The 14581-nt window shown below is 37.7% G+C and overlaps 2 long non-coding RNA genes across 2 annotated transcripts; both read left to right on the top strand.

The window, feature by feature from the left end:
• The first annotated feature begins 6901 nt into the window (after positions 1-6901).
• Positions 6902-7772, top strand: LOC139434600 (uncharacterized). The gene is made up of 2 exons (XR_011643925.1): positions 6902-7000; positions 7640-7772. It is a non-coding gene; the product is annotated as an uncharacterized lncRNA (long non-coding RNA).
• A 5337-nt stretch (positions 7773-13109) lies between these two features.
• LOC139434599 (uncharacterized) lies at positions 13110-14510 on the top strand. Its single transcript, XR_011643924.1, has 4 exons — positions 13110-13800; positions 13883-13933; positions 14105-14209; positions 14371-14510. It is a non-coding gene; the product is annotated as an uncharacterized lncRNA (long non-coding RNA).
• The last annotated feature ends 71 nt before the right edge of the window (positions 14511-14581 follow it).

The following is a 14581-nucleotide window of genomic DNA, read 5'->3' as shown; positions in this document are numbered from 1 at the left end:
CCCAATGGTGTGGTTTTCGTTTTGTGAAAAAGTGCAAATGCAGTGTTTGTATATAAATCACATATTTTTTTGCTGTTGGTCGTGAAATTGCTCCTGCTTCCTCCGCTCTGTGTCAGTGGGGAAGTCGTACATTCGTACTCCTTTCTCTGAGCGATTGGAGCATCCCCAGGCAGCACAGCAAACCATGGTGGCGACTAGGAGGCAGCACAGCAAACCAGGACAACACGGAGGAAAATGCACCGACAAACGGCATGATATGCTATTCAATGTTTATTGAATTCCATGTATTTGCAATGGATGTTCCTAAAACAACACATTTAACATCATCATCATCATCATCATGCTGCTGCTGCTGCTGCTGCTAGTCCTTTGATAGTCACCTGTCGGTCTCCTGTCCTTTCTGAAAGCCATAAAGATGACATTAGTCATTTAGATAACCTGTGTCCTCAATTACCAGAGGATTACTGAAACTACCATGAATTTAAGAAAATGGTAGAAATGAATCCAATCTGAATTTTAAAGCATTACTTTAGATCCCCTCCCTCTAAATGTATCAATAAACATTAGAAAGTGATGCTCCTGACTACCATACAAGTTTAAGAAGATAATATTGGTTTGAAAGAATTCAAAGCTATAAATAAACAGCAACAGGCTCTTTAACCAAGGCACTGTTAGTAACATGTAAACTAGTTGTTCACACTAATCCTAATATTATCACTTAATATTAGCAAATTCTATTTTATTTTTTAAAACATATTGATGTAAATACATACACATATCGATTTGTTGTATAAATATTGCCAATCAAAACCTTTATTCACTAATAATTACCAAAAATCGTAGTTCTATCTCCTGTTATCAATGCATTCACATTGCCCGCCATGAACTTCCGGGGAACGATCCTCGTCTACATGAACCACGTGACGATAACCGTTTTTGGACTTCCGTTGTCGTAACTCTTCTATTATATGGCTCTGGCTTGACCCATATTTAGCTAGTTATATTTGTAGCTTACAAAACAGTGATTCTAATAATACTAGTTTGGATTCCTAGACATTTGAACTCAAGACAGTATCCAAAAAATACATCATATCATTGTAGTTAATATTTTACCTCAGAAACACACTTTTTATGGAAGCCCATTTCCGCCACTTGAAAAAAATAAAATCCCCATGAAAAGTCATAATTATGAGATAAAAAAGTCGAAATAATGAGATAAAAAGTCATAATTATGAGATAAGAAGTGTGCATGCGCTGCAGTGGCGCTGTCTTTAAAGGTCCCTTCATCACCTTGCTGCTCTTTTGTAAATGTTGTAAATGTTAGATGTTACATATAGCCTATATTGCAGCTAAACTACAACAATGCAGTTCATAGCTGTCTATGATTGCACTTAGTTTTCTTGCAAAGTCATGTGCTGAATATGATATGAATGTGATTTTTTGTTTTTTTTTAGCTCAGAATTCTACCAGTGTTTCAAAACATAAAGTTGCTGTTTTAAAGAGTACATTGTTTCATGTTTTTTATGCCCATATTTAACAGGGTATTGCTGTTAAAGGTAGAATACTATGTAAATATTACTTATATATTTAAGTAAAAAATACTATGCAATAGTGAGTACAATTAAATAGAAGAAGAAATGTTATGTAAATATTACTTGTATATTTAAGTAAAAAATACTATGCAATAGTGAGTACAATTAAATAGAAGAAGAAATGTTATGTAAATATTACTTGTATATTTAAGTAAAAAATACTATGCAATAGTGAGTACAATTAAATAGAAGAAGAAATATTATGTAAATATTACTTGTATATTTAAGTAAAAAATACTATGCAATAGTGAGTACAATTAAATAGAAGAAGAAATATTATGTAAATATTACTTGTATATTTAAGTAAAAAATACTATGCAATAGTGAGTACAATTAAATAGAAGAAGAAATATTATGTAAATATTACTTGTATATTTAAGTAAAAAATACTATGCAATAGTGAGTACAATTAAATAGAAGAAGAAATATTATGTAAATATTACTTGTATATTTAAGTAAAAAATACTATGCAATAGTGAGTACAATTAAATAGAAGAAGAAATATTACTTGTATATTTAAGTAAAAAATACTATGCAATAGTGAGTACACTCAAATAAGAAAAACAGAATGCACAGTAAAGTTTACTTGTGTACCTGTAGTTAGAAACACTTCTGAACTGTAAGTAGAATTTACTTGAAATGTAGGTTGTTAAATGTACTTAGAATTTCTGCGTGGAATATTGTTACCGAGGTTTTTCTAAGTAAATGTCACTCCACTTTTTTTTCAGTGTAAGATGTAGGCCTACACCTGACATTTGCAATGTTCACACTTTGGCATGGAACTTCTCAAGTTGAAGGTCAACTGGTTTCTTTATACTGATTCAGTCCTACCACCAGCTTTTCAAAGACCATTACTAATTGTGCCTTTTTCTTTGCAGGATAAATTCCTCTGCTTGGCTGAGATGGCTCTAGCAAGGATCAATGAGACAGAGTTGTTCAACAAAACAGACAAACTAATCCGTCAGTTGCTTCAATACAACCGGGTAAGGAGGAATTCAATGGGATTGATGTACTTTTTAATCATTAAATGAGAATTAGTGAATCAAGAGGCTCACAGTCTAACAACGAATATGCTTTTTGATGTCCAACATGTTGTTTATCACTTTACTTCGTATTTAGTTTTGTTCTGCGCTTGAAACTAAAATTGTCCTTAACATTTTCTTTCAGAATCACACCACCTCTTGTGTCCTGAACACGACAAGTGTTGAAATTACCCTGAAAGCTCTTCTGGAGATCAAGACCTGTGAAAAAAAATCTTGATTTTTGGGTGATCAAATGTATTATATTATTAACATGTCATATTTAAGGTATTTCTATTTATTGTAAGACTTGATATATTTATTTTCCTAAATATTTGGTTTTTGTCGTTGTGTATTTATATAAATAAATTATGGCACAGTGGTTTGTTGGTAAAGTAAATGTTTCCCAGCTTCTCTGTTTATAATGCTTTTGGTATTAGCAATTCATCTTCATCATTGAAGTAAAACTGTCCAGTCCACTTGTAATAGCTGTTTGAGCAAATGCATTAAAAAATGTATTTACATTCATAAACTTTTAAAAAGCACAATTAGGAATCAATGCAACCAAGAAGGAGTGACAAAGACCTGAGATGAAAGGTGTAAAATAATGTATGAAATAAAATATCCAGTGGTTTGATGGATGTAAACATTTGACATATATGATAGAAAATAAAAGTCAGTTATCAGGGGATCAGGGGAGACAAAGCAAACCATCTTGCCGGATCGCTGTGGACGCGGTAAAATGGCGCATCGAGACCGAAATCCTGTGCGTTTTCCTATTGGCTGAGCGCTCTCCCGCCCTGAGTGGCACAGGTTCAGCGGAACTCAGTGATTGGCTCAGCCCGACGAGGGAACGACTTCTCTGGGATGTAAAGTGCTGTTGGCTCTATATCCAACTCATTAATTTGCTGAAACAGTGGAATGCGCGCTGTTTTGCTTCTCTTATCCAAGCTCTTAAACACACACTTATGTCTTTCTATAAATTGTTATAGTTGAGTAAGGTTTTTCAAAAACGAGGTAGCAATAATTATTATTAGATTAAACTATATAATTAACAGATGTGGAATTGGTATTAAAAACATTTACGGAAGTAGGCTAAAGTAGGCTACCAACAACAAGAGGTTAACAGGGTTTAAAAGTCCTCTTTAAAATGCAGGTTGCTAAAGCACAGATTCAAGTATCAAGCTTGAAAGTGTCTATGACTGATAGAAGGTAACTAAGTAGGGGAGACCATGGGACAGTTGCAACACTTTTTGGGTTTTTCCCCAATAAGTAAAAAACCATTTACAATAGGATAGCCATTTTGCTATATTATACATTATCAATATGTCAGCTACTGAAACAATGTATTTAAGATGTTTTTATGAAATAAGTACAGGTTGGAAAATGTATTTTTTTTTTAAAACTCAACTGTTACAACTGTCCTTGTGTACAGGAACAGTTGTAGCACATGCCAGGCACGGTTGTAACATGTTAATAACGGTTACCTTTTTTCACACTACATGACAAAAAATAGGGGAAAGCTGTCAAATTAGATAACAAGATTTTAATGGGGTTTCAAGGTTTCACACATCCTCCATCAAATAATGAACAATGAACAGAACTTAAAACAGAACACCAGAATTAATCAGATTCACAGTTGTGGCAGGTGTAAAAGGCACTTCCATCTGTGCAGTCCTTGTGTGCCCAGGCTTTACAGGAGCAACACTGCAGCCAGATCTCCTTGGACCTGGAGTAGCTCTCCAGGCACACAATGCAGTATTGGGCCTCATCTTCATCAGATGAGTCCTGCATCTTCTGCTTCTTGTTGGGCTTTTTTTTGTTGCAGAAATAGATTTTTGTCTTTGCTTTAGACTTCTTTGCATTAGATCTTTTTTTCTCAGCCTCGAGTAGATTTTTCATAGGAGTGTCTGTGAGGACAGCGGTTTCTCTTCTTTTTCTCCCCTTTGTGGTCTGCTTCCTTGGTCCAGCTTTTGGATGTGGACGGATGGACATGGGTGAGAAAGGCGTTGCAGAGGATGATGTCCCAGGCTCCGAGTAGAGGAAAGGAGGCTGTGAGTGGAGGAGAGGAGGCTGCGAGTGGAGGAGAGGAGGCTGCCACAGTTAGTGTTGGAGCTGCACTGGTAGAAGGCTCTGGTGGTGGGCGGTCTGTGACTTGGGATGGCATAAAGTCGATGTCACTGAAAATATCTCTATTAAAAGGCCAAATTCCAGTGCACGCGAACCCTGCCTGGATATTTGATGGCGTTGCAGCATGAGCAAGGGCACTCTTCACAATGCCCGGCAGATCGTAAATGGTCATTGTGGATCCTGGATGAGTCTTCATCCAGTTGTCACAGCGGCTGTTGATGTGCTTCTTCAGTGGCCCGTATACAGTGCGATCTAAGGGCTGTAGTTTGTGAGAACAGTGGGGAGGAAAAATGAATATACATTGGAAAATATTTCACTTGTCTGTTCACTAGGCCTCAACATATTTGATCACTTACTTTTCTTTTGTTCAGTATAGATAGCCTATTATTCTACCTTAATGATGTAGACCTACCTCCTTTGAGCTGAGACCATAATACAAATCAGCTGCCTCCATCAGGTAGTCTCTCAAAATCATCTCCTGCTCTGTTGAGAACACCTTCTTTGGTGTCTAGTAGCCTACTCTTGGGGGTGTTTGTGATCCCTGACTCTCCAACCTCAGCCTCTTTGTATGGAACCGGTACAGGGTGACATGGCATATATCCAGGGACTTTGCCACTTCCCTGAATGATTTGCCCTTCTCAACTTCATTTGAGGCCCCCTGCAGCAGAGCAAGTGGCACTCCCCTGTCTGTCTTCCTCTTTCTGACATTTGGCATACTGTAAACACACACACACACACACACACACACACACACACACACACACACACACACACACACACACACACACACACACACACACACACACACACACACACACACACACACACACACACACACACACACACACACACACACACACACACACTTTAGGCCTACTGTACAGTATTATATTTTGTTTATTTCTACAGGGACAATGCACACCAATCAACAATACAACTGTATGCTTGAATAAACAATTGATCATTCAAGCAAATGAGCCATCATTGTAAAAGTGCCATGTTACAACCGTCCCGTTACAACCGTCCCAGGACCACCAGTCTGGCTTCCACCCCCTGTGAACCTGCCTGGTTGTTAGCTTGACCCAGAGCCATATAATAGAAGAGTTATGACATCTCCGTTCACTCCAATGGACCACTTTTTTACAGCAATGGCGGATCGTGGAGCCTCTCAATCGTTCCCCGGAAGTTAGCGCCAAGGCTAGCAGAGCTGTAGAGTTGCAGCATAATACACCATTCGTGACGGACTTTTAAAGGTAAGAAGAAGTTTAAAGATTTTTATTGCGGATATTATCAGTACATCTGATTCAAATGAACATGTGTATTAAAGGATGTCAGTGGATTATCCCTAAATTAGTAGATTTAGGGAACGTTTACAGATAACAGATCAAGCTAGGATACTGAAGCAAGTTAGCAACACACGTTGAACAGCCTTTCAATTGTAAATTCCGTTCTCTTAATGTCATTTGGTCCAACATTGTTGAATTATAGAAGAGGGTTTTCTAAACGGGATTGTATGCGGGGGTGGAGGGAGTTAAATATTAGATAAATATAACTTTGGTGCGTGTAAGAGTGAGTGTTTTTAGCAGAGCCATATTGTGTCCTTGTGATTCTGTTGATTATTACCTGTCTGTATAATGTTGCAGCTCAGCTGATTTTGGATTGATGGCAAAGGGAGAGGGACTTAAGTGAGAGTGAAAACACAAGGTAAGTTTAATACTACTGTTTTATATAAGTAAGCATACTAAACATGTATTCTATGATCACTGTATTATATAAGTAATCTTGTTAGTAACCTACTGTATGGCAGGTGGAGGGGCAGTGATGTTACAGGTGGAGGAGCAAAACTGCAAGACTGCAAACTCACAAGACAGAGAAATCAAAGTTTGTTCTCCAGAGAAGAGGTTGATTTCACTTCAATTTTTTCATATTTTCTAAAGATGTGGAAATGGCACAAAAAAAAACTTGAGAGCTGTAACCAAGACAACTGTAACAACATGAGTAGAGAGCCACCAAGGTTTTTCAAGTCCCTCTCTTACTCCATTTTGCCAACCCAAACTTCCAGGTACATGACACTAGCACTAGCACATAGCACTTCAGGATTTGAATTCAAATATGAAGTGCTTTATAAATGGAACCCATTATTATTATTATTATGACGGGACACCTTGCTTGTTTTTGTTGTTTGCGCTCCTCTGGCTGGGTGCTGGCAGGTGGAGGGCAGTGATCCCTTCCCTTCTTCCTTCAATCTTTGAGACTAATGTAAGTAGAAGACATGGCACTGTAAATGTTTGAACATTTAAAATATTATACCACTTACAAATAATAAATATTACTTTTGTTACTAAGAGTTCATACTTATTATACCTGTGTCACCTTTCACACTATCGCTGTGATCATGAGCTATGGGCTTTGTAGATACAGGTCCCGGGGTGAATTGTGGTGCAGGGGCCCTTCTCTTTTTGACCACAGGGCGATGCACGAAGATGGTGGGTATAGCCTCTGCTCTCAGCCTAGTCTTGCCCTTTTTTGTCTTGACAAACGAGTGACTTGAGGTTACTTCACACACAGAACAACTCAGTTTTGTCTGCCCACATACATATTCCATAGTGGTTGAATACACAGTATTAGGAAACACTTTATACTTACTGGACATGTTATACTCATTACATACTGTATATAAAATATGACCAAGAATGTGAGACAACTTTATAGAAATTCATATCACATCTGTTACTGATGCCATTTGTCATACTTTGTTAAACTCACAAATAATAAAGTTCCATAACTTCAGTTGGGAACAGAGACCACACCTTATCTGCCCAAGGCAATTTCCCATCCAATAGGTGTGCTATATAGGTGTGTATAACCCTTTCTCCCGTCTGTTACTCCCTCTTTCAGCACAAGAACCAGAGGGGGATTCAATGGAGCCTGAATACCTGCACTGAGACCCTCACCCTGCACCCTGAGTCTCAACTCTGTGTTTTTCAAGCCTTTCCCTGTTTTTTTTGTATTAAACAAAACATTAAGCTTTCCCAATGGTGTGGTTTTCGTTTTGTGAAAAAGTGCAAATGCAGTGTTTGTATATAAATCACATATTTTTTTGCTGTTGGTCGTGAAATTGCTCCTGCTTCCTCCGCTCTGTGTCAGTGGGGAAGTCGTACATTCGTACTCCTTTCTCTGAGCGATTGGAGCATCCCCAGGCAGCACAGCAAACCATGGTGGCGACTAGGAGGCAGCACAGCAAACCAGGACAACACGGAGGAAAATGCACCGACAAACGGCATGATATGCTATTCAATGTTTATTGAATTCCATGTATTTGCAATGGATGTTCCTAAAACAACACATTTAACATCATCATCATCATCATCATGCTGCTGCTGCTGCTGCTGCTAGTCCTTTGATAGTCACCTGTCGGTCTCCTGTCCTTTCTGAAAGCCATAAAGATGACATTAGTCATTTAGATAACCTGTGTCCTCAATTACCAGAGGATTACTGAAACTACCATGAATTTAAGAAAATGGTAGAAATGAATCCAATCTGAATTTTAAAGCATTACTTTAGATCCCCTCCCTCTAAATGTATCAATAAACATTAGAAAGTGATGCTCCTGACTACCATACAAGTTTAAGAAGATAATATTGGTTTGAAAGAATTCAAAGCTATAAATAAACAGCAACAGGCTCTTTAACCAAGGGACTGTTAGTAACATGTAAACTAGTTGTTCACACTAATCCTAATATTATCACTTAATATTAGCAAATTCTATTTTATTTTTTAAAACATATTGATGTAAATACATACACATATCGATTTGTTGTATAAATATTGCCAATCAAAACCTTTATTCACTAATAATTACCAAAAATCGTAGTTCTATCTCCTGTTATCAATGCATTCACATTGCCCGCCATGAACTTCCGGGGAACGATCCTCGTCTACATGAACCACGTGACGATAACCGTTTTTGGACTTCCGTTGTCGTAACTCTTCTATTATATGGCTCTGGCTTGACCCATATTTAGCTAGTTATATTTGTAGCTTACAAAACAGTGATTCTAATAATACTAGTTTGGATTCCTAGACATTTGAACTCAAGACAGTATCCAAAAAATACATCATATCATTGTAGTTAATATTTTACCTCAGAAACACACTTTTTATGGAAGCCCATTTCCGCCACTTGAAAAAAATAAAATCCCCATGAAAAGTCATAATTATGAGATAAAAAAGTCGAAATAATGAGATAAAAAGTCATAATTATGAGATAAGAAGTGTGCATGCGCTGCAGTGGCGCTGTCTTTAAAGGTCCCTTCATCACCTTGCTGCTCTTTTGTAAATGTTGTAAATGTTAGATGTTACATATAGCCTATATTGCAGCTAAACTACAACAATGCAGTTCATAGCTTTGACATTACCTGTTATGAACTATAATATATATGCCTATAGTTTTGTGGTAACGTTCACGCCACTAATGACAATAGTGTAGGCATACTGCTGCTGTGAGTTGCTCTAACTCTAACCCGTGAACGTTACCACAAAACTATAGGCATATATATGATATATATTATATTCATAACAGGTAATGTCAAAGCTATGAACTGCATTGTTGTAGTTTAGCTGCAATATAGGCTATATGTAACATCTAACATTTACAAAAGTCACCTGTAATAGTTACCTTATTTAGGACTAGATGCCGTTTGCATGGTGGAGAGCAGCAAGGTGATGAAGGGACCTTTGAAGACAGCGCCACTGCAGCGCATGCGCACTTCTTATCTCATAATTATGACTTTTTATCTCATTATTTCGACTTTTTTATCTCATAATTATGACTTTCTATCTCATTATTTCGACTTTTTTATCTCATAATTTCATGGGGATTTAATTTTTTTCAAGTGGCGGAAATGGGCTTCCATACTTTTGCTGATAACTCACACGAGAAATTCAAACGTGGCTCCTTTTTTTCTCAACGATCTTACCTTCTAACTGCGCATGTGCAGAGTGAGTTTCATCGCTCTAGCTTGTTTGTGATTGGAGATATTGAAGGTGTTACAACCAACCCGTGTTACAACTGTCCCTAGTCTCCCCTACACTTACTGAAGATCTGTAATTTTGAAGTAGGCCTACTCGTATTTTAGGCTACTTGAGTATGCCCCTTATATGTTTCTTTATACTCCCCTTCTTTAGGTCCTGTGCACATATTGAACTTCTTACTCCAATACATGTATTTCATGCCTTTGACTATCTTTCAGATACAGATTATTTACGCACAATATATAAACACATAACGTATGGATACAGATTGGAATTGACTCAGACCTGGCAGAGGATATAGTTAAAAAAAGAAAAGAAAAACACTTACAAGCTTTAATATTGGTGGTATAACAGATTAATGCATACTGTACACGAGTATAGGATATACACTCTGAAATGGACCATTCTGCATACTGAGTAATTTTACTTTCCTCTTTTTCTGTTAGGTATATTTTTGATACTTTGTAGCAGAGTATTTCTACTTGTGGTATTGCTATTTTTTAAAAGTAAAATATCTATTTACTCACACCACTGGTTAACAGAATTTTACTTTTGCTGGTTGACGTGGAGCTCCTTTTTCTACTTTTCATACAGTAGTGAGGTCCAGTCATTTGCAAATGTTATTGATTGGGCTTCACAACCCATATGGCTTTTTCTTGAGATGATTAACAGGGCAATACAGAGGAAAAATCATGCTGTAATGTATTGATTGTATTGTATTGAATCTTGACTACTTCGATTATTGTCTCTGCCTAGACTATGGCTCGGGTGCCTCTATAAATAAACTGCACTGCAATGTCCTTAAGCTTTGACTAAATATCACCTGAAGATGGGGCTCTTCCAGGCCCGGTTCTACAGGGGTGCATGGGCATGGATTTATAATATAATAATATAAAATCAATAATAGAATACAATACTGCGCGTGCATCATTTCCAAAGTGCTTCCACAGCAGTGACACACATCTGTGGATAATCACGAATATGTGAAAATGGTTAAAGCAACCATCCTTAAACGCCAGCAACACTGCATAGGCCGACTGCAGACAATAGCAACAGGTCTGATGGGGACGTTACGTTACCCTCCGTCGTGGACACTAGCTTACTCCCGCCCGACTCACCGCCCCCGGAGCAGCAGTCTTCGGCCCAATCCCAAACCACTCCCTCGACCCTACCCCTCCGTGATGGAGTGAACTCCGTCTGTAGCCACACTCGCAGCTCAACGAGGCTGCCTCCTGTCAGATGGAGGGAGTAAATTACCGCAGCAAGCTTTGGGACGGCCTCCCCTCTCTCCGGCAGAAACAGGAAATGCCGTAACTGTATGTAACAACGGTTTCAAATCAGCATCTCTTAGACCAAAAGTTTAAATGAATAACTCAAATAAAACTCCAAACATCTTTCATTGTGTTTCAAAGCTCTTTTAGTTTTAAACCTGATGTTTATAAGCTTCTTAGTTTTTGCAACGGTCTGTAAATATACACAACTTTATATTAAAATGCACACATTTACCTTTTTCTAGACTAAACACAGGTATGATCCTAAGTTAAAAACATATGAGGTTATCATGAGGTTGTTAACATCGCAGTTTATCAGTGGATGTTTGCTGGAACTACTTGTAAACAGCGTGTTTCCTGACGGACACACACAGCGTGACTCCGGTCAGGTAGAGACCGGTCTCAAGTCAGCACCGCTGCAGACTCGCTGTTTGAGGGCTTGATAGCCCACTCCCCCTCCACACTCGTTGCTTTGGAACAGCCCCCAATATGGCGGACCCTCCGCGTGAACGCGCAAACGGAGGGGTAGGGTGTAGGGGTAGGGTGTAGGGGGCGGTTTGGGAATGGGCCTTCGTCACCCGAAACAACGCCGGCCCTCGGTGGCCCGCAGGTGCCCCGCAGGTGCCTGCCCAGGTACAGTATATCTAAGCGTGCCCGCCTGTACAGTGGGGTGAGGCGGTCATTTTGCAGCTCGTGGTATAAAGATAGCCAATGGCTAGAATATTCATGTGAAAATAGTGCCATATTCTGCCATGCCTGTAGAAATGTTGCGTCAAATAATGTATACAATAGCACAGATGCCTTCACCACGAATGGCTACAAAACTATCTCATATCCCAAGCTTATCAGTAAGCTGATGTTGCAGCTGAAATGTTCTCCAGGTCACAAAGTCAACCTCACATGATGATGTGATACCAGTTTTCAAGCACAGTAAATGTTCTCTTCCCAGAGTATATGGGACCAAGGTGATGATGTAGCCTATGGTTTTAATAATACTTTTGCCTTTCAATGTTTGCCATTTCAAACCATGAGTTGGTTCAAATAATATTTGTATCAGTACAGTTTTGAAGCTTTTGTGCTTTTCTTTGCCATATTCCACTTTGGACTGGATGAATTATTTCAAGATTGCACTTTCAACACATGAAATGTTCTCACTTGCTTGGTTTCAAAACATACCATATTGCCATAATCTGTTCATTGGCTGAAATAACAAGGGGATGCAAATCCTGGCAGGTGGAAAAGCAGCGTTGCCAAATAATGCATCCATAGTAACTTTGTTCCTAAGGACACTTCAAATCAAACTGTGAATCAAATGGTGTTATCAGCACATACTTCATTTGACAGAGTGGACATTACATAATTTTTTTCACATTTCAAAACCTAATTTTAGAATAACAGTTTAGTAAAGCTGTCTGAAATGCTTAAATACACAGCGAAAAGAACACAAGAGAATTCGCCCTGAGAAATAATGAAAGATTAATCAAACAAACCTTGCAAACTTAGACCAATCATATCAAGGAAATGCTACTAAAATAAAAATATTAATGACTCTTAATGTTCATAAACTATAGACTTCACATTATTTATCACCATCGATGAACCAAAAAAGGAAATGATATCGTTTCCAAACTGTACTTTACCGTACAAGTCATTGAAATGTCTGGGACCAAGGTTGTCAGTGTTTGTAATATCTGGCACATTTTTTGTAATATGCAAATAACTCAAGATCAGTTTAGACTTCCAATCACTTTCCTACTCTGCAAAATGATGGTATGATCAATCAAAATCAGCCCTATTTTATTTAAATTATTTTTCATTTTTGGTAAAGTTCTATTTGTCAAACATGAGTTCATTTGTCTTAATTACATTATAACAACATAATCCTGTTGGCTATTTCAGGAATGAGAGTAAATAAGGATACTTTAACTGGCAGTAATTGTTTCTGTCAGTCACATGTTTTTTAATGCTTTACCCGACACATAAAGGGGATTTATGTGTCGGGTAAAGCATTAAAAAATATTTCGGTGCCCACCCACCATAGTAATTTTGTCATATCGAAACACACAAGTGTGTCTAATAATAATAATCTTATTAACAGTGGATGCCTTCTGCCTCTCTGTCCCACACTTTAGTGAAAACAAGTCACTCTCATTTATTTCATCAGCTCCACCTGTGCCGTTCTGTTGCAACAAGTCTAAATGTGAAGCGTGGAAAATGTCTGTGAGCATCTATTTCAAGAGGACAGTCATTATAAAAATACTTTTCATAAAATGATATGAAATTTGGAATAATAGTATCAGATTTTACGTCATTTTCCATTGACTTAAGGACATCCTTCTAAAGATGTTAAGACATAGTGATGACCTGCAATTCTTGCTGAGACATTTGATGATAAGGGATAAACAGGTAATTTCTTAGTAAGAGATGACTAAATAGTGGAAAGTGTGAAAGTAAAACAGATACAAATCTTCCTCTGATCCTTATTTGGTGTTTTCCGCTGACGTGTAGACTGTGGTCTATGGTGACAATATATAAGTAGCAACACAGAGCATGTAGTGTGTTCAACTTTTCTGTATGACCTAACAGTGATAACTCAAAGTCTCTTTCAAAAACGGCATGAAGAACTTTAATACTCAATATCTCACGGTGCTGATGATGGCCGTGATGGTCTACGCAGCATCACTACATTCAACAGCCGATCTGCTCAAAGATATTCGACAAGAGGCTGGAAAGCTTAACAAATCCCTGACTCAGGTATGATAACTGCACAAATAAATAGGATGGTTGTTTGTTTGTTGTTGTCCAATACTGACCTATTGATCTTATTCTTTCGTAGAGCGATTTGCATTTGTGTGTGACAAAGATTGAATGCAATCAAACAGATGTGGTAAGTTAGAACACTTTTCTAATTATTAAGAATATGTAGGCCTGACATTTGCAATGTTCACACTTTGGCATGGAGCTCCTCAAGTTGAAGGTCAACTGGTTTCTTTATACTGATTCAGTCCTAACACCAGCTTTTCAAAGACCATTACTAATTGTGCCTTTTTCTTTGCAGGATACGTTCCTCTGCTTTGCGAACAGGGCTCTAAACAGGACCAGACATATAAAGTCTTTCAACAAAACAGACAAACTAATCCGTCAGTTGAATCAATACAACTCGGTAAGGAGGAATTCAATGGGATTTATGTACTTTTTAAATAATACATTAAATGAGAATTAGTGAATCAAGAGGCTCACAGTCTAACAACGAATATGCTTTTTGATGTCCAACAGCTTTGTTCTGCGCTTGAAACTAAAATTGTCCTCAACATTTTCTTTCAGAATCACAACACCTCTTGTGGCGCGAACATGACAAATGTTGAAATTCCCCTGAAAGCTCTTCTGGACGATATCAAGACCTGTACACCAAGATTTTTTTAAATGTATTATATTATTAACATGTCATATTTAAGGTATTTCTATTTATTGTAAGACTTGATATATTTATTTTCCTAAATATTTTTTTTTTGTCTTGTATTTATATAAATAAATT

The sequence above is a fragment of the Pseudochaenichthys georgianus genome, chromosome 10 (assembly GCF_902827115.2).
Source record: "Pseudochaenichthys georgianus chromosome 10, fPseGeo1.2, whole genome shotgun sequence".
NCBI classification, from domain to species: Eukaryota; Metazoa; Chordata; class Actinopteri; order Perciformes; family Channichthyidae; genus Pseudochaenichthys; species Pseudochaenichthys georgianus.
This window is presented reverse-complemented; position numbering and strand designations above follow the sequence as displayed.